At 37.5% G+C, this 22,868-nt stretch overlaps 2 pseudogenes; one reads left to right on the forward strand and one right to left on the reverse strand.

Moving 5' to 3' along the window:
- Positions 1–415: 415 nt before the first annotated feature.
- On the reverse strand, positions 416–2,116 carry LOC114256293 (aldehyde oxidase GLOX pseudogene; annotated as a pseudogene).
- Positions 2,117–10,169: 8,053 nt separating this feature from the next.
- LOC145793237 (uncharacterized) lies at positions 10,170–21,358 on the forward strand (annotated as a pseudogene).
- The last annotated feature ends 1,510 nt before the right edge of the window (positions 21,359–22,868 follow it).

Here is a 22,868-nt window from a genome sequence, read left to right on the forward strand (position 1 = left end):
ATAAAAGGTACTCACATTCAAATGATATTAGTCACTAGATATATTTTATCATCATATTTCATATATTTTTATAAAATAAATATTATTTATATTTGTATTAAAGAAAACAATAGAAATCATTATAATACAAGACATGAAAAATTACATAGATAATAAAAAAAAAATTTGATAAAAAATTCACTAATATATAACAACCATCTTTTATTAATTAATGTCATGGAAGAATTATCCATGTAAAGCACAATTCATGACATGAAGATCCTGCTTTTTTTATTTAATCTTGTAAACACAATTTTGATGACATCACAACAATCCTGGCAAGAAAAAAAAATAAAAAATAATAAAAACAAAAATTCAAACAACCTACTTTTACTATGTTTTGATATTTAAAAAAAAAAAGTGAAAATATTTCAACACTAATTTTGAAAGAAAGAGAAGTTTCACTGTATATGGACCCAAATGCCGTCACTGGGTATTTGTTGATGGACCACAAACAAAAGATAGTATCCGGATGGGGCAAGTTTACTCGAGCCCGGTGTCACCACCCCAATTTCATAAGTGCATTTTCCAACAATTTTCACATTTCCGCCACCCAGCACCAATAATCTTTGGTTCATGGAAAATGAATGTGTTAAATGATGGTGCAACCATCGTTACGGTGACCAAATTTCTATTTATTCTACCAGTTATTGTAAATTGAATCGTAATCTGTTGATTATATTCAATCTTGATTTGAGAAGCGGGTGATGTAATTTTTGGACGCAAGTTAACGGATTTTGGATCCAAATATGATGGTAAAAAGCCTCCAACCTTAATTCAGTGGGAAAAAGGACACCCTTAAATTTGTATTCACCATGAGGATTGCTACCACCAACAAGAACTCGACCGTCACGGAGCAAAATTGCCGAGGAATGGTACATCCGGGGTATAGTGCTCGGATTTTGGACCTCAAACCTCGACCCAATTGCCATATCAGGTCGGTAAACAACCGGATTTAAAACTGGGTTCCTACCATATTCCCATCCAGCCGTCCCAGCCGACCCACCATTAATAATCAAAATGTCACGGTTTGGAAGCAATATCATGTCACCCATGACCCGAGCCAGAGGCATAGTCTCCATAACCCACTGGGGAGATGGGTCGGTTATTTTGATCCGCCCGCATGTTTTCAAGGCTCCGACAAATTGACCCATTCGAGCGCTGGTGTAGGATCCTTTCGGCGCACCTCCACAAACGAACACTTCAGCTTGAATTGCTCGTCCTTGCAAGTTCTTCAATGGCAGCAAAACTGCCGAACCGGTGCTCGGATAACTCCGAGGATTGCCATCTGGCATATTCGGGAACGTCTTGACGACAATACCCTTCGAATAATCGAACAGTACCGCTCGATTATTCGCAAAAATAAACAAATTCCCATCAACATTAAGAAACACAAATGGGTACAAGTTGTTCTCAATTTTGGGCTCATTAGTCTCTACTAAAATGGGTAAACTGTAAGCTCCATTAGTCGAGCCGGTCTTCGGATAAAACTCATAGTTAAATTGCCGGCGACCACCGACGATGATTTGTTGACCGTTCGGCAATATATGATTGGTGGCATACCATCTTTCCAGATTCAACCCATATTTGATTTCTTGCCAGTCACAATCATAACCATTACAGGGCTTGAAAACTCTGACAGCACGATCACCGTCGTTGAAACCGCCAGTTTGAATCAGACGGCCGTCAGGGGAGAGACAGCCAGAGGAGCACCAGACGTCGGTGAGGACGGTGAGAGGGCGGAGGGAGTTGGAGACGACGTCGTATTCGATGGAATGGGCAGTGCAGTCGGATTTCAAAACGATGTCGTTGGGGTCGAGTCGGCATTTGTGGTTGGGGAGAGAGATGTTGGAGGGGCCGAAGTCGGTGCGGTCGAAGATTACGACACGGTCGTTGGGGAGGAGCTGCATGTGCATGGCGGTTATGCCAATGTTGGGTTTGAGGAGGGTCCACCGGCCTCCTCCGGTGGCGGCGTGGGTCAGATTCCGGCACAATGGTCCGGCTAAGAGGAATGCAAGGTGGTGGAGGAACAAGGAGAGAATGAAATATGGGGTCATGTTTGTTGTTTGTTGTTTGTTGTTTTTGTTTTTGTGAGTTCTTGTGGAGGACTGAGAACTCAGAAGTGTATGGTGAATGTAATGGAGGGGAAGTGTGTGCTTTTAAATTGACTGTAAGGTTGGGGATGTGTGTGCTTTGGGTAAATCTAAGAAAGACAAAAAGTTATTAAAAAAAAATTAAAAAGTTATAATTATTTATAAATAAAAAATATATAAAAAATAAATTTACAAAAAAAGAAAATACAAGCCAACTCACTTCTGAAGTGGTGGTACAATCTGACTTTCTTTGTACAAATTTCACAGGCGGGTGCACAAATAGGACAGTATTGATCGGTCCGTGGGGCCTATTATGGATTCTGTTTTGATAATCTGAACCGTTCAATGTGTAAAATTCGTCGAGTACTATATGTTTATAAAAAATCATTTTGATCGGATATCGATAATTATATGATCAAATCAGTTTTGTATAAAAAAATGGACGATGAACAAATTAACGGTTCACAAAAAAGTAATCTGATGAGATAATTATCGATATCCGATCAACGTAATTTTTAACAAATATATAGTACTCGACGAGTTTTACACATTGAACGGTTCCGATTATCAAAATGGGACCCGTAGTTGGCCCCCATAAACCGAACAGCATCGTCCAGTCCGATCTTAGACTGGAGGCAAGCTTCTCCTATACATGTTCTGAAGTATGCTGCCCACCGTACTGGCTATAAATCACAATCACTATCAGTACGCCTTGTTCTATATTAAGGGTAATATGATAATTTTGTTATTTTATACAATATTTTAATATACATTTTTTCGTAAAAAGTCAAAAAATTATCCTAAATATACATCTTTTTTTTCCTCAACTCTTTTAACCAAAAAGTCAAAAAGTGTAATATCCCAAACAATCCCTAAGTGTTAGAATAGTACAGAGATGGAAGAAATAATATGTATTGAATTGAATTGAATGAATATAATAGGAGAAACTTGTATATATAGGCTGATAAGAAACTTAGATGAATATAGAAGAAGATAGAGATACAAAAAGATTGAGATAGAGATACAAGATAGAGATACAAGATAGGGATAGAGATACAAATAGATAAGTATAATATAATATAGATTAGGGTAAATTATCAATAAGTCTTAATAGTTAGACTTAATTCGCATCAAGTCCTATTGAAATAAGTCTTTGTAAAATTGTCACTAAAAATAATTTTTTTGTGACAATTTTTATATGTCGCTAAAAATTGACAATTATTGATTTTTTTTATCATGATTTTTATAAATTGTCGCTAAAACTTATAATTAGTGATATTTTTGTACGATAAATTTTTTCTATAGGACCTATTAGATAATAAGTCCACTTATTATGACCTACACGTAAGTACCCCTATACATTAACAGCTTCCTTCAAACTCAAGTTGGATAAGCATCAACAAAAAAAAAGTAAAAAAAAAAAGTTAAAAAGTCAATTTTTAACTATTTTCTCAAAACACTCCTATTTTAACCTGTTAGTTAATTCTTGAATAATTTTAAATAATTATTAACTATTTATATAATACATAATATTAATTTATATATTATTATTATTATATATATATATAATGCTACAAATTTATAAATATTTGCATATATATATATATATATATATATTAATTATGGCAGGGCAATGTAATTTCAAAAATGAATTATAAATTTTAAATCACGAATTAAACTAATCTGCAATTAACGGGTGAATTGGTACAAATTGTGTAGTATTTTGAAACTCCATATATATATATATATATATATATTCCCCTACCACGTATCATAAATTATAATATTCAATAATAAGATTTTTGGTATTGATGAACCAAAAATAATAAAAAATAATGAAACGATTCTCAGCAGAGATTTTAGGAATTATCTCTTGTAATTGTTTTCTATTTGTAAATTAAGAAATAACTTGATTGTTTCCTAATTGCTAATGCAGTGGCTCAGCAGACCCTCTCAAATTTTAACTCCCACCACCCCCTTACACACACGTGTCAGGTGGTAATTGGAAGAGAAGAAAAAAAAGAAAAAGAAAAAGAAAAAGAAAAAATGACCAATCAAAAAAGAAAGGGAGTCAAAGGGATAGGAGAAAGGAGGTTCCAATCTTTATTCTATAAATGAAAGTTGAAAAAAATACTCAAAAGGTTTAGAATCACCATATCAATTATGATTTTTGTCACTTGCAATCAATCACTTAAAAAAAAAAAAAGAAAAAAAAAAGAGGTTAAACTCGAGATTGGATTCACCTTTTGAAAAGATAAAAATGAATGGTGTAAAATAAAATTGACTTGATGGTTTAAAATTATTAAATTATTAAATAATTATCTTTTTTTTAGTGACATTTTTTTTTATAAATTCACATTTCAGTACTTATGCATCAATTCATTTAACTTTTTTTCCCCCCTTATGTTCTAATTAGTCCCATTAGTAGCTAATTGACAATACTATCATCATGTATTAAGACACAGCGTGTTGAAAACGTTGTTGGATTGGATTTTTTTCCCAAATTAGTGCTCTAGCTTCCACGTTCTTCTTCTACTTCTAATCAAACATTGTGCTTACTTCACATTGTTCCACATCCAAATACTCATCATCTCAGCAACAGAGAACAAAACTAGTGGCCATTATAGAATTCCGCATCGTTTTTGAAGAGGGTAAGAAATGTAAGTCATTTTTTGAATTTAATGTTATTTTGTGAGATGTAATACTTTCGAAAAATCATATTGAAATCCACATTCAAAAATGCTAATAAAGTATATTAACATCATATTGTATGATTTTTACATATTGTCGTTTGGCAACTTTCAGTTTTAACTAAAAAGTCAAAAAGTCATTATAAGTTGTCACATCACTCTCTCTACTTTTCTATATATCATTTCATAAAAAGTCAAAAAATTATTAAAATGTATATGATACGATGTACATAGTAGGATTTTGAAATCTGAGATCTCTTGTAAGGCTATTACATTGTCGTGAGTTTAAAATCAATCTGATGTAAATATGATTGTGTTTTGATTGTCACATTCCTAGGGGTGTGAATATCCACCATGTATTATGGATGTTCATATTGAATTTGAAAAATGTTGCTTTTGTGTGAACATTGTAACATTAATAATTGAATTGGCAGTATATTGAAGGGGTTTGTAAATATGAGGTTTATTGTATTGTTTGTTTTGTGGATGTTCTCATCATGAAAACAATTTAAAACATTATAAAATGTTAAATGTGATTTTGTTTTGATTGTCCCAATCTTAAGGCTGTGAATATGCACACTATAAAATTTAGAGAAATCGCAACATAAAATCGCACCTCACAAGAACTCTGGGACCTCCTACAAAAATCACGAACATGCCAAACGTAACATGTAAATTACACGCAATATATGTAAATATATTATAACAAAAAATATAGGATAACCAGCTAGAAGGGTAAAACGGTAAAACAAAAAAAAAAAACTACAAAATGGAAAATAGAACCTTCTGAAATAGAAGTCTCAATTGATAGAATTTAATAGAATATAAAATAAAATAAAATAAAACTTGAGTTAATTAAAATACAAGTGTCTTGAGTAGGATTTTCTAATAAATACTCGTATATTTTTCAGGAGAAATTACACTAACGGTTCTTATAGTTTGGGATTCATATCATTTTAGTTTCTGATTTTTTATTTGTGACACATTTGGTCTTAAATTTTGAATCTTGTTTCAAATAATGACAATTGAAGATATCATTAATCAATTTTAAAGGCAAAGTCGTCAATTTGATAAAATATAAACTAATTTAACAAAAATAAATGTCAAAAAATTATTTGTACCCACCAAAGATAAAATTATGCATAAAAGATTTATCAATTTTATATAATTTTATCTTTGGTGGGTAGAAATAATTTTTTAAAATTCAAAAATATTTTTTTGACATTTATTTTTGCCAAATTAGTTTATATTTTATCAAATTGACGACTTCGCCCTTGAAATTGAGCAATGGTATCTTCAATTGTCCTTATTTGGAACAAAATTCAAAATTTAAGGTCAAATGTATCATAATTAAAAAATTAGGGATCAAAGTGACAAGAGCTCCAAACTATAGGGACAATTAGTGTAATTCGCCTTATTTTTTAAGGAATTGACTTCTTTCCAGTCCGTTATTAGACTGGGTACTGTTGGGTCATTTTGAGCCTGAAAAATGTTTGGTAACTCAAAATTTTGTAGCTCAAATGGTTCAAATCTGTCAAAATGACGTCGTTTTATGTGATTTGAGCCATTTGAGCTACAAAATTTTGAGCTACCTAGCATTTTTGTTTGAGCCTAATCTGGGTCCATCTCAATAATTCAAACCATTCAATATGTAGAATCCATCGATTACATTAGTCTTAGAAAACTTCACGGTAATCTGATATTGATAAAGACTTGATCAAATCATATTTCTATTACAATTTATTTTGAAGATTATGCATGCCACTGATGGAAATGTGATATAATGAAATGTCTATCGATATCCGATTAATATAATTTTTTACAAGAATAATACACTCGACGAATTCTATAAATTAAACGATTTAAATTACCGAAACGAACTCAGATCAAAGCCCACAATAACCGAACAACGCCCTCCCGTCCGATAACAGACGGGAGAGGATCTAATTCCATCTTTTAACTCAAATAAAAATGTTAACTTGTGTTTTGGTGTAGAATAAGAAGTCAACTGCTATCCATTAACGAAGACAGAGGAAAAGAAGAGACGCAGAAAAAAAAAAAAAAAATAATAAATAAATAAAATAAAATTGATGAGAATTGATGGTGGCTGCCACTCATTTTTAGCTGGCAAAGGGAAAGGTGGAAAGAGGACTGACTTCCTTTTTCATTTTTAATTTTTTGAATTCTTATATAATATTTTTATTTTGTCTTTTTCAAAATAAGAATGCAAACAGCCCAGCTAATGGGTGGTGGTTTGGTTTTTCGGTGGTGCTCTACTCTATACTGGATGATTTTTCTTTCCTTTTTCCATATCCTTTAATATTCTTTTGGGAAATATTTTAGTATTTAATGCACATCGTATGTAATTTTATCACAAAATTATATAAATTTTTATGAATTTACATAAGTAATTTTACAAAAATGCATAATTTAAATATAAATTTGCATAGGTTCGTAAAAACTTAAGACTTACGTGAATTTGTGTTTAACTTAAATATTTTTATGAGATCACTTAGGTAAATTTGTGAAAATTTATGTAATTTTATAATAGGGTTGCATACAGTGTGCATTGACACTGAATTTAGTAAAAAAGGTGTAATTTTACCACAATTTTGTAACACCAACCATTAATTGTGTAAACTCGTCAAAAATTGACATAACAAAATATCTAAAATTTTATAGTTAATGTTGTAAAAGTTTATGACTTGGTTATAATATATTTATTATGTTAATTTGTGACGAAATTATACATTTTGTGATTGATATTACAAAATTTATATATTAATTAAATTCTTTCATATCAAAATCACCGATAATAGGGTTAATTATAATTTATTCAATTTTTTTTTTTGACCGAGATAATTTATTCATGTTGCTTGACACAAAAACTGTTCAAAAAAAATTTAACACACAGTCCCATGCAATTTAAAAGTTTAATACCAAGATATGGGTATAAATATCATGCTTTTGGATTTGCAAATAATTGTGAAATTTCTTATGTAAATGCAGTTTTCAATAACCGAGATAATTTATTCATGTTGCTTGACACAAAAACTGTTCAAAAAAATTTAACGCATACTCCCATGTAATTTAAAAGGTTAATTTCAACACTACAAGAAATTACACTTTTAACGATTAAATTTAGTTATTAAAACTAATTTAGTCGCCAAAAGTCAACCCTTTGGCAACTAAAATTTGAATTGGTCGGCAATGTTTCATATTTTAGCTACTAAAATTTTTTAGTAGCAGTATATTACTTATTGGTGACTAAAACATAATTAGTAGCTAAAAATTGACACAATCAGCGACTAAAAAATAGTTAGTCGCTAAAAATAGCCCAATTGGCTACTAAAATACAATTAGTAGCTAAAAAATGACCCAATCAGCAGCTAAAAAATAGTTGGTCGCTAAAAATATCCCATAGGTGACTAAAATACAATTAGTAGCTAAAAAATGACCCAATTAGCGACTAAAAAACAATTAGTCGCTAAAAATATCCCAATAGGCGACTAAAATACAATTAGTAGCTAAAAAGTTACTCAATAGGCGACTAAAAATGACTAAAAAATTACCCTATAGGCGACTAAAAGAATTTTGGTCCCTAAATGTATAATCTTTAGCTACTAAAAATAATTTAGTCGGTATTAATTTACTTTTAGCGACTAAATTTTAGTCGTCGATTGTAATTGAAAATTTTAAAAATTGGGCTTCAGATTTCAGAGGGAAAATTAGTTGGCTACTAACAAATTTGGTCGGCAAAACGTCTTTATTTATTATTGGCGACTATAAAAATTGGTCGGGAAAGAAAATAAACTACCTAGTTTATTTTCATACGTTTGTCTGTCTCTCACTCTGTGACTCTCTCTCTCTCTTTCTCACTCTCTCACGCCTCTGCCCTCCTCCAGCTCTCTCTTTTGCCTTTGTCTCCATCGTCGTCGAGTACGGGAGCATCACTGCCATCGCACACGAGCACCACCGTCAATCCACCATTCGAGCATTGCCCCAGGTATGTCCTCTCTCTATTTTTCCCTCTCTCTATCTTTCAGTCTCTCTTCCCCTAATTTCAGCCGCTAGGGTTTTCTTCTTCCATTTGCAGCTCTGTTCTTGACACTGGCGAGGTCGGACGCCCCTTTCATCGTCGCCGACAAGAAGGCCACTCTCACCAGGCTCAAGTCCAGTGTCGAACGTGTCTTCGCTTCCATCGACATCGGTGTCAAACGTGTCCGTGAATCGCCGATCCCCGTCCATGAATCGCCTTTCGCCATCAACTACTCTGTGTTTGTCTTCAACTCCTTACCCTCTTCTGTAATATGTATATACATATAGGCCTATGAAATGTTTGAATATAAGCCCCTCGATTTTTTGCTTGCAAGGTGTTCGATGATTTGCTTGTGTTGAAATGGTGGAGTAATGATTAGGAATAGTTAATGTTTATATGCATTTTTTACTTATATCATGGAAATTTGTGAGAGAAATCTTGAAAATTTTAATGATATACCAAATTTGTGATGATATACCATGATTTGGTAATGATATACTATGTGATTTTGATACCTGACTAATATTATACAAACATATTGATCTGCTAGTGTTGGTATTGATTCTTACCAACTTGAGGCTTTGGTTTTTAAATGCACCAAGTATAATGAAGGCAGCATGCTGGAATTTGAATAAGACATTTGATGATGTTCACTTTAATGAACCAAACATGGAGGTTGCTTGGTGTTTTGCCACCTCTGCAACTAATGCAATAGCAGGCCCATTTCTGTCTCTAGCTAGTAATATTTTGCTCCTTCATGATACAAATTGTTCTATCATTCTTTAGTAAGAGAAGTGAAACAAATAAAATTACAATTCATTAGTGTGCTTTTAGTAATGAATTAAACAATTAAATCTAGCAATCTAATGCACACCTTTTTCTTTCTGTTTCCTGTCATCTATATTTTTCTTCCTCTGTTTAGTTTTTTCATAATGTGTAAGAAGCCATTCCATCTTTTTGTTATAGGTATTTAGTATTTTCCATTTGTGTATTTCCGGAAATTACTACATATCTTGCCATTGGAATTTGAATTGTATCACAGAAATCAATTAAGCACCTTTGAAAAGACTGTTTAATAATGAAGGAATTTGAATCAATCTTTCTGTTAAAGGAATTTTAATCCTTTTATTAATGAAGGCTAGTGTTCTCCAGCACCTTTCAAAAGGCTTTTGAATTAAACTCTTATCAATCCAAGGCACAAACTAACTGCCACATGCCTTGAAGGATAATATAATATTTTGAAATATGAGGTGTGACTGTGTGAGCTAGCATCTTTGCATGCCTTGGATTGAGCTTCTGCAGTTACAAATGTTGGGCAGAGGAAATGACAGCGAAGGTGAAGCAGTTATCAGACCATATACCCCAATTACTTTAAATTCAGATCTCGGTTACTTTGAACTTGTGGTAAAGGTACACATTAATTTGTATTTGAAAACTCTCTCCCATGGTTTTTGAGACATTTTAATTTGTTCTCACAGAGTTCGGGCTTTATGATGTTGGTTTTGATTTTGGTTTTGGTTTCAATAGATGTATCTAAAGGGAAGGATGTCACACCATTTCAGAGAGATGCATGAAGGCGATTTCCTGGCTGTGAAGGGACCAACGGTTCTTACTCATTCTTTTAATGGGGCAGGTGCTACAGAGTGAGCACACTGCACATGAGAAAGGGTGTGAATTGCTTGTGTACAAATATAAAGTAACGTATTGATGTAGGCTGAAATGTACCACATTGAGGCCACTTAGGTTACATTTTTTTGTCCTTTAATTTTATTTATTTGGTGGTGATGATGTGTTTCGTGCACTTGTACAGATTTGACAGGAAATATGAAAATTCAATCAAAAGGGGGCGCGAAATCAGATTCTCCGAGCGAGACGTGAAAAATCCGAGTCCACCAGACCACCGCACGTGTGGCCCACCACCGCACGAGCGGCCCACCTAGGGACGCATATTTTGCTCCGAATAAAAGACAAAAAATCAGTCACAGTTAGGGTTCGAAAATTGAATACAAAAAAGAGGGAGGCTAGGGTTCCAAAGGAGGAGACACTACCAAAGCTTGGAAAACACTTCCATGGGGGCTTTTTCTTCATCTTCTTCCTCTTTCCACTCCTCCATGAGTGGCTAGTCGTCTTTTCTAGGGTTTTGATGAAACCCTAGCCATGTAATGGAATTTTTCACGAGCTTTCATTGTAACTTGGTTTGAATGAATGTATGGATGTTTTAGAAGTTTATAAATAATTGTTTCGTTCTTCTCTTCAAGCATTTTACTCTCTGTGATTGTTTAATGTTTTCTATACATTAGTATTCTTTGTGTTTGTATTCAAAGTACGAGACGAGTCATACTATGAGAGACGGGTTGTTTGCTAACATAGTTTAGAGCAAATGACTCGTACTACTCGGGATGATTCGTGCCTGTACATTGAATGCAACAACCCTCTTGATCAATATTTCAAACTTGTAGTTTTGAAATATTGGATAATTCAAACCGAATTGCGATTGATGGTTGATGTTAAGTCTCATTCATGTGGTTAGTGGTGAATTCTCTACCTTGGGATTTTTCCCGAAAATTAATATCTCAAACCCTAGATTTTAATTGTTAATATAATTCTTCAATTTTATTTAATTGCTGTTTAGGTATAGAATCAATCTTATCTTTTGAATCAAAATTAATTTAGGAATTTTGCGATTGAATTAATTTAATTTCACAATAGTCCCTGTGGATTGCTACCTGGACTTGCCATTATTCTGATTGAATTTGGTATAGTTTAGTATTTAATTTTGGTGTGTTCAACGACCCACCAAATTTTGGCGCCGTTGCCGGGGACTTCTGGCGAAATTAGTTAATTTAAAGTTACATTCTTACTTTAATTTTTTAGTTTAGGATTTTATGCTTTTGGTGTTGCTAAGTGTGTAGAGCGTTTGAAATTGGAGCTATCATTGAAGTGCAAGCGGAGCGCAGCCGAGCTTAAATAAAAACCGCAGCACTAAAGTGAGTAAACAGAAGCAAACACTCACAAGCAAAGCACCAAAGTGCTAAAACGAAAATCAAAGCTCAAACAGAGGTTAGAAACAACGTCTACACGTCAAGCATCCGCAAGACGAGTAAAGCGTTTTCGTTAAACCGCTGTGAGTATTTCTTCCTTTGGTATTTTGCTTTCATACTTAGTGCATAGAGTCGGAACTTGTTGTGTGTGTTTGGGTAGTGTATGCACGGGCGTCGTTCTTGTCGCCCTGAATTGTGGAGTTTGGACCTTGAACTAGAAAGGACCCTTAGGAGACTTAGGACCTCTGCCCGTATTCCTAGGCTTGAATATTCATACATTGAGCCATTAGAGATGGCAGATCCTAATGTCCCGAATGTGCCCAACCGGACACTTAAGGATTATTTTACACCCACTGGATATACATCACCATCATGCATCCAATTACCCAATACCACTGCTGCTCATTATGAGATTAAGTCCAGCACCATACAAATGCTCCCATCATTCCATATACTAACTCATGATGATCCTTATAAGCATTTGAATGAATTTCTGGAAATTTGCTCGACAGTGAGGATCCAGAATTTCACAAATGAAGCCTTAATGTTGCGATTGTTTCCATTCTCGTTAAAGGATAAAGCCAAACACTGGCTAAATTCTTTACCTGTAATTCAATCACAACTTGGGACCAATTACATCAACGGTTTTTGGAGAAGTACTTTCCCATAGGTAAAACCAACCAACTTAGGCGAGCCATCACAAACTTTGCTCAAATGGATGGCGAGCAATTCCATGAGATGTGGGAAAGACTTAGAGACCTTCTCCAACAGTGTCCTCACCACCAAGTTCCTAATTGGCAACTTGTTCAAACATTCTATTATGGCTTAACTGAGCCGCACCGCCAAATGGTGGATTCGTCTTGTGGTGGGACATTTATGGCTAAAAATGATGCCAAGGCATGGCAATTGTTTGAGAACTTAAGTGATAATTCCCTTCACCATGCCTCCGCAGCCCGGCAAGTCCGGCAACCCGTAGTTGGAGCCCCGAAAAGAGGGGGCATTTATGAGGTCGGGCAAAACCTAGAGTTAGCCCAACAAGTAGAGGCACTGTCCCGCAAGATAGACCAATTATTAGCTACGGGACATGCCCCTACCCAGCAAGATCAGCCTCAATTTCACGAGGCATGTGCTATTTGTTCGAGCCCCGCTCATGACTTAAGTGAGTGCCCTTCGGCATCACAATTTCCGGAGTTAGTCTAAGAGCATGTGAATGCGGCTCAAGGATTCTCCAACCCGGGTAATGATCCATACTCCAACACATACAATCCGGGATGGAGAAATCACCCTAATTTCTCATGGAGACCCCTTTCACAAGGCACTTCTTACAATCCTCCACCACCAAGGCAGAATTTCAATAATTTTCCCAACTAATCATCCTACCGACCACCGCAACCTTATCGACCCCCACAACCATACCGGCAACCATAACCCCCGCCTGTTCCTCAAGGCAACTCTGCCTTTGAGACTCAGGTGTTGGAAGTTCTCTCAGAACTTAGGGGGTTAGCACCGATAGTTCACTCCCACACTCACTCTATTGCCAAGATAGAGACCCAATTGGGTCAAATGGCTATCAACATGAATCGGAGAGAGGAGGGAAAATTACCAAGTCAAACTGTGGCCAACCCTAAGGGACAATACGGGGCAGAGAGTTCGGGTGGGAATGGTAAGCAACAAGAGCAAGTGCAGGCGGTGGTTGCTTTAAGAAGTGGTAGGACGTTAGAGCCTCAGTTAGTTGCGTCTGATGCAACTAGAGTTAGGAAGGGTGACCACGGTGGTTCACCTAGTGAGAGCAAGGGTGAAGGGGAAACACTTAAGAGGGATGACTTAGTCCTTAGTACTTCACTTGAGCCCAAGGCACCATATGTGACTAAGGCACCCTTTCCCCAATGCCTTGATACACCGTCCCCTTTTAATAAGAAGGCAGCATCTATGGAGGCAATGATGGAGGTCTTTAAATAGGTAAAAATCAACCCCTCCTTGTTGGAGGCGATTAAGCAAGTATCATCATATGCCAAATTTCTGAAGGACCTATGTACGCAAAAGCGTAAATCTAGGACACATGTGTCCCAAAAGGTCGTACTCACGGAGCAGGTAAGCTCTATCTTGTTGAATGACACACCTCCTGAGCTTAAGGACCCGGGTGCCCCAACCATTGCATGCATTATTGGGGACCATTTCATTGATAGGGCCTTATTAGATTTAGGAGCTAGTGTAAATTTGTTGCCGTACTCTGTGTACGAGGAATTTGGGCTTGGCGAGTTGAAGCCCACTACTGTTACTCTTCAGTTGGCTGACCGGTCCCTCAAAGTGCCACGAGGCATGATTGAGGATGTGCTAGTTAAGGTTGATAGGTTCTACTTCCCTGTTGACTTTTTGATTTTCGATATGGAACTGGTAGCCAGTTCGAGGAAACAAATCCCGGTGATTTTGGGTCAACCTTTCTTGGCTACGACCAATGCATGCATTAATTGTCGAACCGGGATTATGGAAGTTTCATTTGGTAACATGCAAGTGAAACTTAATGTTTTCCAAGCATCATAACAACCTCATGAGAGAGAGGAGTGCTTATTAGTGGATGTTGTGGATGAGATTGTTGAGGAGGCTTTGCTGTCCATTCTTGTAGAGGACCCTTTAGAGGCTTGTCTAGCTCATTTTGGGTTTGAAAATTTTGATATAGATGGGTCAGTTGAGGAGGTGAATGTCTTGCTTAATTCTTCTTCTACACCGGATTTTCCTCCAAGGAAAGCCCGGTTTGAGTCACTTCCTCCTCTGTCGAGAGAGCCTGCTGCACCATCTTTGGTCACACCACCTACAATTGAGTTGAAGCCACTTCCGGCCACACTCAAGTATGCATTTTTAGGGCCCCAGGAGACTTTACCAGTTATCATTGCATCTGACTTGACTGCAGAGCAGGAGAGTCAGTTAATGAGTGTTCTCGTGGCACATCGGAGTGCTATAAGGTGGTCAGTGGCTGATTTGAAAGGGATAGATCCCTCCGTGTGCATGCATTATATACACCTAGAGGAGGACACCAAACCTTCTCGCGAAATGCAACAGAGACTGAATCCTAACATGAAAGAGGTGGTAAAGAAGGAGGTTTTGAAATTGTTGGATGCGGGTATCATATACCCCATCTCAGATAGCAAGTGGGTGAGTCCCACACAAGTGGTGCCCAAGAAATCGGGCATCACTGTTGTTGATAATGAGGGAGGAGAGTTAGTCCCCACACGAACCAGTACTGGGTGGCGAGTGTGCATTGATTATAGGAGACTAAATTCCTCGACTAGGAAGGATCATTTTCCCTTACCTTTCATTGACCAAATCCTAGAGCGGTTAGCGGGGCAGGGTTTCTATTGTTTTCTTGATGGCTATTCGGGGTATAATCAAGTCCCGGTGTACCCCGCTGACCAGGAAAAGACCACATTCACATGCCCTTTTGGCACTTTTGCTTACAGGCGCATGCCCTTCGGGCTATGTAATGCACCGGCGACCTTTCAACGGTGTATGATGGCCATTTTCTCCGACATGGTGGAGAAATTCTTAGAGGTTTTTATGGATGACTTTTCGGTATTTGGACCGTCTTTTGAGGAATGCCTTAGGAACTTGACTAGAGTGTTAGAACGATGTACTGAGGCAAACCTAATCTTGAGTTGGGAAAAGAGCCATTTTATGGTTCGTGAGGGTATAGTGTTGGGACGCATTGTGTCCCCTCGAGGTATAGAGGTTGACAAGGCTAAGGTTGACCTCATTGCAGGCCTTCCTCCACCCAATTCCGTATGTCAAATTAGGTCTTTCTTAGGGCATGCAGGTTTTTACCGTAGGTTCATCAAAGACTTTAGTAAGATATCACGTCCTTTGTGTAGTCTACTGGTTAAGGACGCGCCTTTTATCTTTGATGAGGCATGTTTAAAGGCATTTGAAACACTAAGAATGGCCTTGACCACTGCCCCAATCATAAAATCACCAGATTGGTCGCTTCCCTTTGAAATCATGTGTGATGCCTCTGATTATGCTGTCGGGGCTGTGTTGGGCCAAAGGGTCAATAAGGCACCATTTGCTATATACTATGCTAGTCGCACTCTCTCGGATGCACAATTGAATTACACTACCACCGAGAAAGAGTTGCTAGCTGTGGTCTTCGCCTTAGACAAGTTCCAGTCATATCTCCTAGGTTCCAAGGTCATAGTCTTCATTGATCACGCCGCTTTGCAGTATTTATTATCAAAGAAAGAGACCAAACTTAGATTGATTAGATGGATTTTGTTGCTTCAAGAATTTGAATTAGAGATCCGTGATAAGAAAGGATCCGAGAATGTGGTGGCAGATCATCTCTCTCGAATCCTTGTTGAGTATAATAGTGACCCTCTTATTTTGCATGATTCGTTTCCAGACGAACAACTCTTTGAGCTGTCATAAGCGAGACCCCTGTGGTTTGCACATATTGTGAATTACTTGGCCATTGGGCAAATTCCACATAATTGGTCTAAGCAAGACAAAGACCGATTCTTTTCGCAGGTCAGGTATTATTTTTGGAAGGATCCAGAGTTGTTTAAATATTGCTCTGACCAAGTGATCCGACGGTGTGTGCCGAAGAGTGAGGTGCATAGCATGCTTACATTTTGTCATTCATCTGCATGTGGCGGTCATTTTAGTGGGCATAAAACGGCCGCCAAGATTTTACAGAGTGGGTTTTATTGGCCCACAATTTTTAAAGATGCCCACCAATTTTGTAGAACTTTTTTGCGCTGTCAGCAAATGGGTTCGATGTCTCGGCGTGACATGATGCCAATGTCCCTTATTCTTGTGGTAGAAATATTTGATGTTTGAGGGATTGATTTTATGGGCCATTTCCTGTCGTCATTCGGGTTTGAGTACATTCTTTTGGCAGTAGATTATGTGTCTAAATGGGTGGAGGCAATAGCTACCCAAACAAACAATAATAGAGTGGTAATCAAATTTTTGCATGAAAACATCTTTAGTCGTTTTGGGTTTCCTAGAGCCATAATAAGTGATTAGGGTACACATTTTTGTAACCGGTTCTTTGAGTCGGTAGTTAAGAAATACTCTATCACTCATAAAGTTGGCACTCCATACCACCCTCAAACTAGTGGCCAAGTGGAAGTCTCAAATAGGGAGGTAAAGCACATAATTGAGAAAACTGTGAGACCGAATAGGAAAGATTGGTCACAATGGTTAATTGATGCATTATGGGCTTACCGTACTACTTATAAGACACCCATTGGGATGTCACCATATAGAGCGGTGTTCGGCAAAGCTTGCCATCTCCCGGTTGAACTTGAGCACCGAGCATTGTGGGCCATAAAGAAGTTTAACTTCAATATGGCCGCGGCTGGCCTCAACCGGAAATTGCAACTCAATGAGTTGGAGGAAATCCGGAATGATGCATATGAGAGTTCGAGAGTTTTTAAAGCTCGGACTAAAGAATTCCATGACAAGCACATCAATAGGAAATCCTTTGAACCCGACCAAAAAGTGTGGCTTTTTAATTCAAAATTGAGACTCTTTCCGGGTAAGTTAAGATCAAGATGGGATGGCCCCTTTGTAGTTGTTGAGACATTTATTCATGGCGCCGTTGAGGTGCGAGATCCAAAGACTGGCCACACTTTCAAAGTGAATGACCAAAGATTGAAACCATATATAGAGGGGATTGGGAATAGAGATATGATTGAGTCTATTGCTTTGATGGACCCATTTTACTACGATTGATAGATTAATTTATTGTTCTCTTTTCTTTCCCTTCTTTGCTATTTTGGTTTTCTTTGTTCTCGTCATGCTATATTTGCGTCTAGGAGACTTTAAATCCTCTAAAGGTGTAATTCCTTTGGTGTTTGCCGTGCCTGAACGGCATCTGACGGTCTGGTATAGCCACCTAACCGTGTTTGTAGTGAGTTCCTAGGAGACCAACTGAGACGGTGGAAACTAGAGTTCGAATGGCAAAGCCTCGAACACAAAGGTTTGGGATTTCCGAGACTAGAGTCTGGTTTAAATACCCAGGGGTGTGGAGATTACTTCAAAACTACCTCGGCTTGAACTCTGTATGGCAGCCCCATAGGTTGAGGTAGCTTTAGGCGCCTCGATTCTAGATACCGAATCAACCTAGTCTGTCACCCTGTTGGAGAATAGGAAAAGTTACAAACACAGTTAGGGAGAAAAGTAGTACCCGTGCTTTTCTCGTGAAGATTATACCTTTAGTAGGCATTCCGTTATCTTCTTATGTGCTATATTTATTTCAGATGTCAATTGAAGGTAGAAATGGTTAAGTAAACTTTGGGTTGTACTAGCCCGAAGGCTATAAACTATGCTGGGTTTTATTACCTGGGGGATTCTGAAGTGGCAACTTTATGCCATAACTTTGGTGCCTTGTGTTAGGTGTTGAGAGTTAGTTTTCCATTTTCTTGAAGCATGTACGCTTGCAAGTGCTTCTTGTTTTTGTTAAACTATGCTGTTGCAATGTAGCAGAAAAAGGTCATTGCATGCGTGTGGGTGGAAGGGACCCTCCGTAGCCTGCGTAAGGCATTGATGTGTGTTTTTATTTTTAGTCTGTGGCACATCTCTTATTAACTAATTTCTGAGATGCTTAGCTCTTTGTGGTCTCAGTCATATTTAAGAGCAATTTTAGATGATTAGAACTTTGTGGTTTTTTGTCAAAAAGCATGCTTCTTAGTTTAATTTCTTTGTGTTTAAATAAAAAAAAATAAACAAATAAATAAAAAAAAGGGGTGTTATACTTGTTCATTTTAAAAAAAAAAAAAAAAACAGAGCCCAGACTGCTCGAGCGGTTGGGATCGCTGCACGAGCGGCCCAGCTCAATTTGCATACTGCTTAGCGCCGCAGGAGCGGCCCAAAATCATCGCACGAGCGGCCCACTCGCCGCATGAGCAGCCAAGCTCAATTTGCATACTGCTTAGCGCCGCTGGAGCGGCCCAAAATCACCGCACGAGCAGCCCACTCGGCACACGAGCGGCCCAGGTCCAAGCCAAAAAAAAAAAAATTTATCAGCCTAGATCGCTCAAGCGGTTGGGCTCACCGCACGAGCGGCCCAGCTCGAGATGGCTACTGTCTAACGCCACACGAGCAGCCCAAAATAAAATTTTAAAAAAAAAGAAGTAAAATTATTTCTTTCTTCAACTTCCTTTATGTATTTTATTCTATTTATTTTGTTTTATTTTTGTTTAAAAAAAAAAAAAAAAAAGCCCAAAAGGTGTCCTTATCTATACACCAAGTTACACTCCCTCTCAATCTCAGATTCGTTGACTCACCCACTTTCCCAACTCTCTCTATCTTCCTCATCTTCATTCTTCTTCTTTTTTTTTTTTCTCTCTCTCTCTCTCTCTTTCTCACAACCCCACACAAGCCCACCATCTTCCTTATTTTTCTTCTTCCTTTTTCTTCCTCCCCACCACCATCTCACCACCGGCGTCCTATAACCCTCTCCGTCCGTCGAATCTCCGGCGACCACCATTTTTTTCCAGCGAATCACCACTCTTTTTCTCTTTTTCCCCACTTTTTTTAAGGTATTTTTTTGTTCCTTTTATGTGTAGATTGTGGCGTCTTTGATGTTGTTTTTCTGTTTATTTTTTTTTTAAGATCTATTGTTCATCCAAAAAAAAAAAAAAAAATTTCTTGGCCATGTTTGTTGTTAGTTGATCCTTCTTTCTTTTATTTATTTTATTTTATTTTATTTTTTTATTTTATTTAGCCATGTTTATTTCCATGTAATAGTATATTAACTTAGCCATGTTTAACTAGTTTGATTTTAAAAAAAAATTAAATAATTTGCGAATCTGGGCAAGAATACCATCGCCGCATGTGCGGCCCCCACTCGGCGCACGTGCGGCCCATGCCAGAATTTAAATATATATATATATATATGTTTAGTTTAGGTTATCTTATTCTATACTTTAGCCTCTTATGTAATTTAGCTATTTTATAGCTTAGTTTATTTTATTTTATTTTATAGTTTAGTTAATTTAATTTAATGTCATTTTTATTCATTTATTTAATTATTTTCATTTTTTATCTTTAAAAAAAATTAAAATATATATATATATATAAAATAATTTTTGGTGGTGTGAGGATGATCCGGTTTTGAATGATTTATGCCTACATGCTATTTCTGATGAATGTTAATGTAATGGTTCCACATTTTTGGTTGTGTTGGTTGAACTATTTTGTGTAGATATAGCTTCATTATCCCGCCGAGCACCTAAACGGCCTCGCACTGCCAACATTGCATTTAGGGATATGCCAACAGATGCTTGGGCCACCAAACCGGTGGTATGTGATACATCCTTTGATGTGGGCTTCTTTCGTCGGCATCAAACCACTACATGGAGTATTCAACAACTTGAAGACCGGGGCCTTTTAGGCATCTGCACTGTCACTGAACCGGCATACCCGCGCATTGTGCGCCTCTTTTATCAGCATATGTACGTCAGTGACGAGGCCCCGGGAGCTCTTTGCTCCATTGTTGACGGAGTGGAGTTAGTGGTCACTCCAACTTCAATTGCCGAGGTCCTCCACTGTTCCATAGACCCTATCAATGCAGAACAGTTCCTGGTATTCACTCGGGAACTCACCATCCCGGAATTGGTGACTGAGTTTTATGAGGGGCGTCAAGAGGATGACAACCGTACGAGCACCAGGCGGGCTAATTTACCACGTCGCCTTCTCTTCCTCGATGTGGTCCTGAAAAAGAATGTCATTCCTATTGGCCACAAGGAAGAGCGGAGAGGGGACTTCCTCCGTGCCTTGCATCGGTTTGACCTCGGGTTTTGGATTGACATCCCTACCTTGATCTACAATCAGATGTATAGAATCCTAAATGAAGTCAAAATCCGCAATACACGGGGTAGTTCTACATGGGCCCTCCCTTTTGCCAACCTCATTACAGCGCTCATAAAAGCCCAAAGGACATACCCACTGCAGGCCATTGAGGTTCAGCTTTTGCCGCCCCTATTTTATGGTAGAACTCACTGGCGTCAAACCACTGCTCGCCTGCCGCCTCCACTAGTTCTTCCCGAGGCCCCAGCAAATCCTAATGATACCCCAGTCAAGCCTGCAGCCGCACCAGCGCCAGCACCACCGCCATTCCGTATGACGAGGGCGCAATATCAGGCTATTATGGATAATCAAGCCGCCCTTCAGCAATCTATGGTTGATCTCCGGAACGACTACCAGGCTGACCGGGATTATTCACGGGCAACATTTGATGGGTATCAGCAGTCAGTTGCCTCTTTGCACACTGACTTCTATGCATACCGGGATTCGAGTGGGCAGCGGTTTGATCAGTTTGATCAGCGGTTTGATCAGTTTGATCGGCAATTTGATCAGCATAGAACTAGGGTTCATGATGAGGCGTTCGAGACTGGGACACTGATGCATGCCCTATTTGAGCAGCATTTCCCACCACCACCACCAGATCCACATCAGTGATTTCTGTATATTTCCTTTATTTTCTTTCATTTCATTTTGTTTTATTTTCTTTTTCTTTCTCTTTTATATGTACTTAAAAAAAAAAATTCAAAAACTGTGTTTGGGTGTCCTTGCCTCGCTGGATGTGCGCCCATGATGTCTGGTAAGATCTTCTCTCTCATTTTACTATCTCATGTCTACTTGCTTACATTGAGGGCAATGTTATATTCCAGTTGGGGGGTAAGGGTATTTGAAATAAATATTCATGTCTGTACTTGCTGCACTAGATTTGCACTACTTCACTTAATGTTTACTTTGTGCCAGTATGGTAATGATATGAACATATGTTAATTGGGGAACATCGTGGGCTTGTATGAAAAGGGTTTATTGGGTAAATACTCACATGTGATGTTTGCACTAGGATAGTTGTTTGTGTTTGTGGTATTAGTACACTTATCATGAGTATGCCTTAATTCACATGAACACACTATCATAGCAGTGACCTTTTTATTATAATTCTTGGTGTACATCATTGATAATGGTTGAGGTTGCAGAAAAGAATAAATGAGTAGCCAAGATTCTCTCAAAAAAAAAAAAAAACAAAACAAAACAAACTTGACTTGTTTGGGTTTGTAGCCTCTTTAACTTGAGTTATTAAGCCCGAAGGGGTGTCTCTACACCTAATGCCCTAAAACCGTCTAGATTCTCCAAGCGAGACGTGAAAAATCCGAGTCCACCAAACCACCGCACGTGCGGCCCACCACCGCACGAGCGGCCTACCTAGGGACGAGTGCACGGACTTTTTGGCCTATTTTGCTCCGAATAAAAGATAGAAAATCAGTCACAGTTAGGGTTCGAAAATTGAATACAGAAAAGAGGGAGGCTAGGGTTCCAAAGAGGGAGACACTACCAAAGCTTGGAAAACACTTCCATGGGGGCTTCTTCTTCATCTTCTTCCTCTTTCCACTCCTCCATGAGTGGCTAGTCGTCTTTTTTAGGATTTTGATGAAACCCTAGCCATGTAATGGAATTTTTCACGAGCTTTCATTGTAACTTGGTTTGAATGAATGTATGGATGTTTTAGAAGTTTATAAATAATTGTTTCGCTCTTCTCTTCAAACATTTTACTCTCTGTGATTGTTTAATGTTTTCCATACATTAGTATTTTTTGTGTTTGTATTCAAAGTATGAGACGAGTCATACTATGAGAGATGGGTCGTTTTGCTAACATAGTTTAGAGCAAACGACTCGTACTACTCGGGATGATTCGTACCTGTACATTGAATGCAACAACCCTCTTGATCAATATTTCAAACTTGTAGTTTTGAAATATTGGATAATTCAAACCGAATTGCGATTGATGATTGTTGTTAAGCCTCATTCATGTGGTTAGTGGTGAATTCTCTACCCTAGGATTTTTCCCGAAAATTAATATCTCAAACCCTAGATTTTAATTGTTAATATAATTCTTTAATTTTATTTAATTGCTGTTTAGGTATAGAATCAATCTTATCTTTTTAATCAAAATTAA

The sequence above is a fragment of the Camellia sinensis genome, chromosome 6 (genome assembly GCF_055761805.1).
Source record: "Camellia sinensis isolate YWXY chromosome 6, ASM5576180v1, whole genome shotgun sequence".
Classification (NCBI taxonomy): Eukaryota; Viridiplantae; Streptophyta; class Magnoliopsida; order Ericales; family Theaceae; genus Camellia; species Camellia sinensis.